Genomic DNA, 7029 nt, shown 5'->3' with positions numbered 1-7029 from the left:
TATATATATATATATATATATATATTGCACGCGGCAAGAGTTCGTGGCAATGGAACATTAACTAATTACCTTAAACTGGCTACGCGTTTCTATAGCTTTCCCAGTTCAGCTGTCACTATCCAGTGATCGGAAGGCGGAGACAGATTATGTTAGTTAGTGTGCGATTTAATTAAGTCTCTCTGACGCGACATTAGCGAAGATCAATGACAAGACAACTTAACCACGAAGCTTGATTTGTTTTCAATCATGCTGACAGGACATATAATCTATTGATGGAGAGGCTATCTTAATGGCTAGATCTTATAAAAGCAACCTCGAATTAATCGGAATTAATCGGAATTAATCGGAAGAAGTGTATTATTGTAAAGTTTGTATGATATTATAATTTTATTAATTTTTATTTTATTTAACATTTTATTTTAGATAGTTGAACGAAATGAAGCTTGTTATTATATTCGAAATATAGTGTTAGTTAAATTAGTTAAATTATACAGGACTGCGATATTTCAGATGATTATGAACAAGGAGTGGATTCCTATGTAATTTTGTGCGCTGAATCCGAATCTAACGGCAGAATTTGCCTATCACGTTAGATTATCGAAATATTAGAAGTTCGCGATTTTGGGCAATCTAACTTCAAATTCAAATTTATGATTTTATTGTGCGGGATCGAAATTTATTCAAGTATTTTGATGAATGGCATCGAACAGTATTAACTTTTAGTTTTAAAAAGAATTTTTGCTTTTTGTTTTACGATTTTTTTTCGCTGTGATACAAAACATTAACTTTTCAATGTTTGCGACGCGACTTACAGTGGAATAGAGCACATATACATTGGCCAATGGGTATTAACGTCAATGGAATATTTTATACAAACATTCTTGGATATTCACTGAAGTCGAATCTAAAATCAAAAGTTCAAAATTCAAAATGGCAGATCCAATATGGTGAATCGAAAAACTTAAAAATTTGAATTAAAATAAATAAAGCTGTATTCTATGAAAAATTTAAAATGTGAATCTTCTGTTGTGAATATCCAGAACATTTATAAAAAAAAAAATATTTCTTTGACGTTAATAACATTGGTTAGTGTACATATACTCTTCATTCCGTCGCGTCATAAATTTTGAAAAGTCATGTTTTGCATCATGGCGAAAAAAAATCGCAAAACAAAAAGCAAAAATTCTTTTTAAAAGTTAGTACTATTCGATGCCATTCATCAAAACATTTGAATAAATTTCGATCCCTCACAATAAAATCATCCATTTTCAAAATGGTCATTTTTGGGGATTCTAACCTCAAATATTTCGATAACCTGACGTGATAGGCAAATTCTGCTATCACATTTGGATTCAGCGCTTAAAATTATATAGGAAACCTCCTTGTACTCAAACATCTTTGAATACTCTCAATTTTGCAGATCTGTGTTATACTTCAATAATTATTTAAGCAACAATCTGAATAAAAATCTCACGTTCGGATATAGATATTCACGTTTGTAACAAAATAGTTAGATATTATAGAATTAACTGTATTAGATTACAATTTTTTTTCTACACAGTATGCTTGATGCGATGCGTAAATAAAATGTAAAATATCTTCCTGTGAGATGAAAGTCAACTTTTCTTTTTCTAGCAAAAATTGGAAGATTACGGAGCTTTCGCAAAAAAAAAAAAACGTGATGCGTCTTATATACGCCAATGCACGGTTGCAAATTCTAGGTTGAGCTGCGAGATTCCTCGCCAGAGAACGGTAATCCGTAGACGTAGCTCCGGATAGTCCCGCGAGCGACTGCGTCGATACGTCGCGCGGTAACGATTTCTATTACAAAACGGATTTCTCATGCATCACCGTGTCACATTGGTCTCCCGCCGGGCGTGCCGTAAGCTCCTTTCCACGCATGGTCTTCCGAGACTCTCGATCTCGTCTAGTGGTAGATAGACGCCGGCGATGGCGACGCAACGTGTCTCCGTAGTGTATCGGTTGCACTCGAGGCGCGACGAAAAATCGACATGCAGCAGCGTGTGATCTCGAGAATAGAGAGAAAAAGAGAAAGAGAAAGAGAAGAGGAGGGAGGAGGAAAAGAAAGAGAGAGGAGAGACGGTCAGATCGAAATGCGAAACGGTTAAAGTGATTGCGCATCAACTACTTTTCTCTGTCCTCTCGTTTCTTCCTCTCTCTCTTTCTCTTTCTACATCCGTTCTGCCCTTCGTTCTCCGACGATGTGCGCGTCGTCGTGTCTCCGATATCGTACCATAGTTCGATCGTAAATCAAAGCGCGGCCCTGCCAGGAACGAAGGTACCAAACAAAATCCATAAATTTCCGCTCTACTGCGTCCGTGGTGGTTTCCGTCAGAAGTTCTCCAAGTTCCGAAAGTAGTATTTCTGGTACCCGTGTTGCTCCCCGACCTCCGAGAACAGAGGTTTGCGCGTAAATAATCTAGAGATGAGAGGTTAAGGGTATATCAAAGGTAGAGATTTGAGGAGACAGACCTGAACTTGCTATGTCTTATATACATATAGGAATATATACATATAGGAATCAGTGACAGACAAGCAAAAATGATATTTACTAAACATTTCAGCAAAGGATTTGAAAATAAAGAGTCAAGCTATGACAATGATGAAATGTTTTAGTTCTTTGTTGTGATCGTTGCGTTCATTACGATAATTGCTGCAGTTAATAACAACATTTTTAATTATTAGTAAAAATTTTCTTATTATCTCAAGATGGTTGCAAGCGTGATTTATCTTAGAATAAGATATCATATTCGGAAAGTATCGTAAAGAATTTACAGCTGTATAAAATTATCAGGTTTGTGCGTGTTACCTCAAAAAAATAACGAGTTATGGTTAATTGAAAAATAAAAGATTTGTTACTTTTTCGTTTTTTTTTTATAATGCTAAAGTAAGTTATTAGATTTTAAAATTACATTAGCTGATAATTAATTTAATATTAAATGTGTAATCAATAATTCAAACTTGAAATTCTCTATTAACTAGTTTGTATATAGAGCAAGTTTTTCTTTATATTAAACTTACAGTTTTACTAATTCTTTATTTTCTTAATATTTCTCGTAATTTTAATGTACTTATTTTTGTAAGAATTTAGATTAAACAAATAATAATATATAGATTAAATATTATTTTTAAATGTTAAACATAATTTAACATTCCCTGATGGAAATAAATCGTTGAAATCTTTATCAATAGACCTAATTCATAATGAAATGAATCAATTGATAGAAATTATAATGACTTTCAGCGACTTTAGCGATTTATTTCCACCACGGTTACTATTGTGTATTTCAATATTTATTGCCCGTACAAAAATTTACAATATAGATGTATAGTGAATACAAAAAGTATTCGTATATAGATAATATTTTTTAATAAAACTTTATTTTTAAAAAGCAAAAATCCAGCGAGAAATGAGTCATCGAATCGATAAATACGATGATTTCAACATCAATTTGATATCGATTCGACGATTTGTTTAATTGACGATCATTTCTTGTTGGATAATTAACAATTTATTCATAAAGAATAAAATGGACTGTATGTTTCTTAAAATTATATATATCAAAAAGATGTGTATATTAATTATATAAAGTAAGCGAATGCTAAAGTAACAGTAAAATAACAGCTAAATTTATTACCGTTATTGTAAAAATATAACGACGTTATACCGTCACAGACAGAAAAAAGTAACGACAGAAAAAAGTTACTGAAAAAAATAACAAAAACATTACAAGTAACACGTTATATATACTTCCCTGAAATACAACCCTGAAAATTATTATTTCAACATCTAACTTTAACCGTTTTTTTCTTATTTACAAAAAAGATAAAAAAATTTTTACAGAAGAAAGATCTTACATAACAAAGATCTTAATAACAAAGTCATTAAATATAAGAGAAAAAAGTTTTTAAATAATATGTTAGCAAGAAAATAAATTTTGACTCAAACAGAATAAATCAAACGAATAGATTAACAGAGACCAAGGATTAAAAATACAATAGAATAGAAGATGCAATAGATCAAGTGCTTGATTTTTATATACATATGTATATGCATATAACATATCATGACTCTTATTGAGTCCGGTGTTCCTTTGCACGAGCGATCAAGTTGCGAGCACCTGAGATTATCGGATCTCAAATGAACCGATCAAATTTTGAGCAGGCTCAATCGATAGTTTTGATTCGAATTGTGTAATAAAAGTGTTTTTATATGTGTATATGTGTGAAGTTTACTTTAGGATGAATGTATCTCATTTCTTGCATTTTGCAATTGCAGAAGCTTAAATTCTTTTTATTGTTCTTCGTAATTTGAAAATAATTAACATTTTGTCTCTCTTACAAACAATAATATTCTGTATTGCGTAAAGTCGTGGAACATATAAATAAGAAACATATGACAAAGAACACTGCCATTTATTTATTTATCGCGACGACTTATAGAGAGCCGACGAAAAGGATACAGCAACTCGGATTCAGTGCGAGTAAATATTTAGCGGAAGTTGTGAATCAGATTCGCGAGTAGCTTCTGTTTCCTCGCCGCAGACTGTAAGCTCGTTCGTTTTCGTAAAAAAGCACCGAGGTAATGCACTATACTTTCTTCCTCGTTCGATGCTCAGGACGGAGATTCGGATAAGAAATCGGGCTAATAGGGTATCAGTGGGTGCTTCTTCGACGGCATTAAGGCGATCCCCAGCTCTGAAACCTGAATGCTGTTCACACGAGTCCGCCACACGTACGACTATTTCCGCCTCATACCATCCAACAGAGGATTTGTACCACATCGTTCCTCGTCGAAGACGAGGATAATCGAACGGCGTTTCCACCATTGAAAACGATATTACCAGTAGTCTGTGATGCAGTGCTGGTCGTTCGAGGAATTGGCCACGAACGGTCGTTTTCTCGGAGCGTGCGAAATTAGGTCGATCTACGCGCGTACGTACGAAAGTCACGATGATCTGAGGCGAAATGGAATTGGCCGCGTGATGACCGGTGCTCTTTCTCTTTCTCTTTCTCTTTCCTTTCTTCTTCGTCGGTATACTACGAGTATCCGATTTCTCTAGAATCAAGTGTGGAGAACTTCATAGGAATAGAATATATAGCTCCTTCTCCCCAAAATTCTCGCCAGCAAAATGTAGACGGGAACGCCAAAAGCACTGGATTTCCAAATGTATCGAATAACTGATTTCTGTTTACGTACCGAATTTCTTATATTACATTATTATTGCTACAAACCAGACTTTTTATCGATGAAGAAATATCTAAAGCTATATGTATATAGAAATACACACATTGGACGCAGGTCTGACATTACGGAAATTAATGATTCAAGTTAGATCGTACAATATTCTAGTCTGCGCACATATTATCTTAATTTGAAAAATTTTTCAATGATTGCCCTATTCATCGTTTATGGATCTTCCAACTTACAAATTCAATTCCAAATCTGATTTTACTTCGTTTTCTTTTGATGTCTTTCATTATTGAAATTGTAATAATCGTATATATTTTGTTTCGCAAAAATCATAGATCTTTATTTTAATATAATATGCGACATGATATTTTAATGAAGAAGAAGTAGATAACTGTATTCAGTAGACAACTCTATAAATCCTCGTACAAACTTTATTTAGAGCAAGTCGTACAAAGTGAAGGTGTGTTTGCTACAACATACAACTCTGAGAATTAATTATTGCAGATCGAGAGAACTTCACTCAAATGAAAGAGACTACAATTTTAGTTAGAAACAGTGACTAATAGTGACCGCTTTTAATTCCGAAAATATTAATCGGTGGAGATTCTTAGAAAGAAGGGTAAAACGTGATAAGATCGATATAAAGATATAAAGATCTGTTTTTGAAGAGTAGGACTATAATACTTTAATTTCAAGCAAATGAGTTATAAAATAAGAATCTAAGCAAAGATAGCAAAATCAAGGTTTATTAAGGTATTTTATTAGATAAACATCATTTATCGAGAAAACTGTTTGTAAAAGATTTACGAATATAAATGTGTTGCGGCACGCAAGCAGATAGGTAACGGCATAGAGCGCTTTGTCTATTGTCGCATTATTATCCTATCGAGAGACTATCGTGCGATAAAGTACTGTGAGAAAACAATCATTTTTTACAGACATAATTTTCTAGCAATTCTCGACACATGCTTAATTCTCACGATTCGTAGGCGCATAGCAACAACGGCTACTTGTCGCAAGAGATATATCATGGGATTTATTTATTTAAAAGACTCGAAGTCAAAATTGAAATGATAAAGAATTACAGGCTGTCCGATAAAATTGTTGGAATTAATTAGCTGTCATTTTTTAATGTATTTAGGAAAAATAAAATATCTTTTAATAAAAGATATTTGATAGTTTTATTTACTACCTATAAAGAAGAGAGATCGGAAATATTTTTATCATTTAATTAATGTTTATAAAATTTATAAATATTGCTAATTTTGATAATATTATTATTCGAAAATTAAAAAAAGTTTGATTTAACATTTCTTTTATAGTGAAAAGCATTTAATGTTTATTAAAAAAAATTAAAATATTTTCAATTATTTTCATTTCAAATGTAAATAAAACTGCCAAATGTTAAAAGATATCTTATTTTTCTTATGCGCGTTTAAAAATAACAGAAGATTAGTTTCGATGACTTCCCATTGGACACCCTATATGTGATGTTTACGAGTAACAGTTTATTTTCTCAGCAATATTCGAATATACAGTGAATACAACAAAGATTTTTATAAAAAAAGTTTTATTTGTATCATAAATATTCACTAACAATGAGTATATTTTGTCCTAACTCAAAACAAAACTTCGCGAAAATAACCATAATCTTAGAAGCTAAATTTCTCGACTGTTCAAATATTTTTTGTATGTCTAATACAATTTTTAATTATTATTAAGATAATATGTTTTAATTATACATATTTTTAGGTAAAATAATTTTGAGAAATATACAATCTATTTTCCTTTTTGTTAGTAAATTGTTAATTAAT

The sequence above is a fragment of the Atta colombica genome, unplaced genomic scaffold (assembly GCF_001594045.1).
Source record: "Atta colombica isolate Treedump-2 unplaced genomic scaffold, Acol1.0 scaffold33, whole genome shotgun sequence".
In the NCBI taxonomy this organism is placed as follows: domain Eukaryota; kingdom Metazoa; phylum Arthropoda; class Insecta; order Hymenoptera; family Formicidae; genus Atta; species Atta colombica.
The sequence above is the reverse complement of the archived record's forward strand: the minus strand, read 5'-3'. Positions refer to the sequence as shown.